This window comes from Corylus avellana, chromosome ca2 (genome assembly GCF_901000735.1).
Source record: "Corylus avellana chromosome ca2, CavTom2PMs-1.0".
NCBI classification, from domain to species: Eukaryota; Viridiplantae; Streptophyta; class Magnoliopsida; order Fagales; family Betulaceae; genus Corylus; species Corylus avellana.
This window is the reverse complement of record NC_081542.1, coordinates 45,150,119-45,155,854: the sequence shown is the minus strand read 5'-3', so window position 1 is coordinate 45,155,854 and position 5,736 is coordinate 45,150,119.

Genomic DNA, 5,736 nt, shown 5'->3' with positions numbered 1-5,736 from the left:
CAGCACACACAAAGGCAACATTTATCTGATTTCAGAAGGAAATGACAACATAAAGCTAAACACTTTGAAGAAGATAAATCAAAAGCAAGAGAAGCAGGAACTACAATATAGAATATTGTTACGGTCCGCTTCCATTTGAAGCTGCTCCCTCTGGGAGTTGTTGAAGGCTTCCATTTGGGGCACCTTCTTGATCTGGGAGTTGTTGAAGGCTTCCATTTTGTTGAAGGTTTCCATTTGGGGCACCTTCTTGATCTGGGAGTTGTTGAAGGCTTCCATTTTGTTGAAGGCTTCCATTTGAGGCACCTTCTTGATCTGGGTGTTGTTGATGGCTTCCATTTGGGGCACCGTCCTCTGGGAGTTGTTGAAGGCTTCCATTTGGAGCTGATCCCTCTGGGTGCAGTGGATGGCTTCCATTTTGAGCTGCTCCCTCTGCCTGTTGTTGATGGTTTCCATTTGGAGCACCTTCCTGATCTGGGAGTTGTTGAAGGCTTCCATTCGGAGCTGCTCCCACTGGGAGTTGTTGATTGCTTCCATTTTGAGCTGCTCCCACTGCCTGTTGTTGATGGTTTCCATTTGGCGCACCTTCCTGATCTGGAAATTGTCGAAGGCTTCCATTCGGAGCTGCTCCCAGTACTGGGAGTTGTTGATTGCTTCCATTTTGAGCTGCTGCCTCTGCCTGTTGTTTTTTGACGATCTGACCCATCATTTTTGCAGTCAATGGAAGGCCCGCACATCTTTTAAAGATTTCTTTCTTTTGAATTCCCGCATCGGATGTGCTGAGCTTCTTAATGTCCTGTTCAGCTGCCTCCATGAATATAAGCCAGCAGCTCTCTGGTTCTGAAAGGGGTAGAAGCCGATGTAGGTTTCCCTCCCCCCCAACCATCTTCTTTGCTATTTCCTCATTCCTACTAGTCACAATAACTGCTCCCCCACACCCTTTTGGCAATCCATACGCAAGAGCATCCCATTTTCCATCCCAAGTAGACGAACAACTCAGCTCTTCGTACCATTTGTCTATCTCCCCGCCCCTGACATCATCAAACACAATCAGATATCTCTTCCCCTGCAATTGAAGGTGAAGAGCATATAGTAGTTCCTTATGTCCATAATAATTGTCGATGATTTCATCTTCTACTCCAAGGCACACCAACATTCTCTTGAGGATCGCTACTTTTTCGTCCTCATCATCCCCAGTCTGTGCTGACATGCATACCCAGATCCTTGGAAAGAAGTAGTCCTTCACCTCCTTTTTACTGAACAATGATTGGCAGAGTGTGGTTTTTCCTATACCAGCTATACCGGTGATGCCTATTGCCTTGAAACGACCCTCACTTCCTGGCCTGAGAAGTACCTTTTCCAGCGAGATTACATCGTCATCAAACCCATGAACGTTGGACGCATTAACTGACCGAGAGCCCCGGCGACGAACTTGATTCTCCCTGACCGAGCTGCTGACGTCGCTATTCGGCTGAGCCCGTGCGTTACCATTTGAAAATCGAATAGAATCCTTGATCTTGTTTAACTTCCCCCTCAAGGGATCACGGGCTAGTTTGTTGCTCTTCGACGTTACCTGGCACTCGGTCCAAACATCGTCCAAGTCGTAAAGGATTTCCCTCATTTGAATCTCCGGCGATGAGGACTGAGGATTCTTTTTAAGCCGATTACTTATTTCCCCAAACAGGCTTTCCAGGCGAATTTTGGAACCTCTGTTCTTTTTCTCCTCAAACTCATTGCAAAATTTTTGTATCAGAAAATCATCAATCTCGCTCGCCATGTCTACCACGCTCGAAAGGAATTCAGAATCCAACGACGACTCTGATCAGAAGATGACTTGGGTAGACTTTTGCGTGGACTTCGTTCAGAGGAGCAAACGGTAATTGTAGGAGACAGCTGCCATAAGTGGTCCAGCATCCAGCTGCTCTCTGCCACGTCACGTCACGTGGTAGAGAGCAGCTGGAGGGTCCCACGAGTCCTAGTACGAACACTTCGCACGTGCTATTTTTGGGGTCACCTCGATTGCAAGTAGTATAATAAAGGCTCTGTATGGAAAAGGACCTAAAAAAAAAAAAAGACTTCATTGGCTATGTTTGGCAACAGGTCGGGCTGGCACTCTACCGTTCCAGCTACAGTGCTAGCAGCAAAAATTGACATTTTGTTTAATTTTTTTTTTTCTTTTTTTTTTTAAGCAAAATATTAAAAAAAAAAAATGAGGAGAAAGGGGTCCAGCCACCCCCTTGGCCGCCGGATACATTTGTGGGGTGGAACACCACCCCTTTCTCCTCAGTTTTTCTTTTTTTTTTTCTTTTTTTTAATATTTTGCTTTATTAAAAAAAAAAAATTAAGCAAAAAGTCAATTTTTGCTGTTGGCACTGTAGCTGGAACAGTGCAGTTCCAGCTACAATGCCGGCCCGGCCTGTTGCCAAACATAGCCATTATTTCTTTTAAAATCAACTCCAATATTTTTACTTTTTACATCACATCAATTAGTCTTTATTACTATTCAAATAAAAAAAATCACTACAAACAATATTTTTTTTTTTTTCCACTTTTTCATACAAAACATTGATTTTTTTTTTTTTAATTTGAATGGTAATAAAGAGTAATTGATATGATGTAAAAAGTAAGAATGTTAGGGTTGATTTTAAAAGGAATAGTAGTCTTCTTTTTTTTTCACTTTTTCTTACAAAACATTCTTACTTTTTTTCTCACATCAATCAAATCTGCTACAATTTCAATTCACTTCATTTTTCAAGTCTTTTGGCGAACATAGCCAAAGATCTTTCAATTTGAATTAATGAAGAAGAAAAAAGTTGTGGTTAACAACTTTTTCTATTCATTTCATAAAAAATATAGCATATTAGTCTAACAAAACAATATTTTATATATATATAATGAGAAATTTTTTCTTACAAATTTGATCTATGCTTTGTTTAACTCTTTAAATGTTATTGTCCTAACTAGTTTTCAGATATGCAACATGTTTCAGTGAATCACATCTATGGCTATTGCCCGGACCATCATAACTTTCTCAACTAAACAATAATTTTCTTGCTTTTTCATCTCGGCTATAAAAGCATTTCCAAACGTAATTTATTTCGCTGTCTTTATCATTAGTGATATTTCTTTTATATGTGTGGTAATTCCTTCATCATCTGTTAATGATTTGCTCACATAAACAAACTAAAAAGAGAATGAAAGACAACCCAAAGATCTAGGATCGTTATTTTTAAGGTTTTGAATAAAGCGACTAAAGGGGATCAAAACCCCAAAAAAAAAAAAAAAAAAAAAAAATCACCCCATAGATTACTACTAAAAACAAATCTATAAAGAAGACCAACCAAAACTGCTGTAGAGCTTGAACATTACTAGACTTACCGCTGAATTATTCAGAAAAAAACGAAAGAGTTGAGAGAGAATGAAAGATTTTAAAACACTAATAATTTCTTCGTCAACTGAGACTTTCTATTGAACAAATGCGGAATTAGAATATAGAGGATTTAGTTTATAATTTGAGGAAATTACATTTTACTCTCTTAAAGTTTGAAATTATTTTCAATTCGACTTTTAATGTTTCAATTTTTGCAATTCATCTCTCAAACTTTCAACTTTTTGCGATTCGACTAATTTATTAGTCAAAGGTGTTTTGATTGACTGAATAGTGATCACGTGACTCTATTGGCAAAATGCCTCCCTAAAACCTAGGGCTGGCAAAACGGGTCCACGGGTCGACCCGTTTACGACCCGCGGGTACCCGCGACCCGTTTAGCTAAAACCCAAACACGACCCGTTTATTAAACGGGTCGGACCCCCCGACACGACACGAACCCGGGTATTTCACGGGTCACCCGACACGACCCGTGAGACCCGTTTAAACTAGCGGGTCGTGCCGGGTCAACACGACCCGACACGACCCGTTTACCCGTTTAACTTAAAAAATAAATTTTTTTTTTGTTTTTAAATAAAATAAAATTATTTTTAGCAATTATCTCTTAAAATTAAACTCCTAGCAGGCTAACCACACCAAATCATTTAATAGTTATAAGTTAATATGCTTTAGAGATAAAATAGGTTATAATGAACCTTGACAAATGTATCAACTATTAACTACTTAGTACTTGAAGCCTAAGTGCAAGCCAATTTTTCAGATATCAACAACCCACGTCCCTGACTCCCTGTGTACCTAGCTTGAACCTTCACAATTTTTTTTTTTCTTTGTTTCTATGTACAAAATAAACAAAGAAATCTAAACACCAAATGCTGATAATCAGATAATGTGATGATGATAAATTAGAGGTAAAGCATATGTGGTGCAAGTAGAGAGGCAGGTAAAGCTAAGTAACAGCTAGTTGAGATCAAAATCAACCAGCTCTGGGCTTCCCCTTTCGGTCTGGTTGGCAACAAGCTCTATGCCCAGCTGCCCTTTATCTCCAGCACCAAATGTATATATGATCTTTTCACCGCCCAGTTGACAGTTTTGTGATCTTTTCTAGCCCTTCAAGACAAGGAGGAAGGAACAGAGTTGAAGATATATGAGATGACCGGGGCAATCTTCCCATCCACAGCGAGGTCGAGATAATTGAGAGCTAGGATTACAGTAAGCGAATCACCCACCTCATTGTAGCAACAGGCCTTTACATTTTGCTTCCTATATAACCGTGAGGCCGAGAGGGAGGCGGGAGGCCTATGGGTTTCTTCTCGCGGTCTGGGCAGGGGCTGCACCGAATGGGAATCGTTTTTAGCCTTTTAGGTTTTTTACTTTAATTCTTTTAGGTTAAAAAAAAAAAAAAAAAAAAAAAAAGAACAAACGGGTCTGACGGGTCACCCGCGGGTCGACCCGTGACACGACCCGCCAGGCACTCCTAAACGGGTCATAAACGGGTCGACCCGTTTATGACCCAAACCCGTTTAAGGTAAACCCAAACCCGCTAATTTCGTGTCGTGTTCGTGTCGGGTTCGCGGGTCGTGTCAAAATTGCCAGCCCTACTAAAACCCTATCTCTCTCTTTCTCTCCTCAATCTCGTCTACTCCTTCTCCACTAGCTAACGCGTGAGCGAAGCAGAGAAACAGATACCGACCAACAATTCCATCGATTTGTGAGATAAACATTCGATTTTCTTGGAAATTTGCGTGTAATTCTTTTTGGGTTGTGTTCGTTCTTTACTCAAATTTGGTCTTTGTAGTTAGTAGTTCTCTCCAAAGAGCAAAGATGGCTATGATTTAGAAACGAGAGCTCGAAGAAGATGAGGCCAGAAGAAGTCTTGATCTCAGAATCAAGGGTGGGCAAGAAGCGGAACTGAGTAGTCGCCAAAGCAAAGAGGGACCTGACATAGCCTCCGAATCCATATTGTCCCTGCCGATGGAGGTGGCGGCGAATTTTGCACCAAAAGAAGAGCCGGACACGGAGGAAATGTCACATGCGATGGTGGCGGTGCACGTGCTGGCGGGGATTCCGATGTGGATGGACAGAAAGGCGGTTGCACTGCCGAAGAGAAAAGAAGGACCATCACACGAAAATGGAGGGTCGCGGGCGGAGGATCCGAATGCCCGCCACCTGTGTGGCCTGGATCTTCCAGCTAACTTGGGAATTGGGCCACAAATTAGACGGGGAGACCATCTAGTGGCTCCTCGAGCACGCCAAGCCAGCCATCATCGCCGCCACCAGTACCAAAACCGTCCCCGCCATCACCATGTCTGTCAATGGGACCCTCAAAATCCTAGGGGTGTCAAAAATTACCG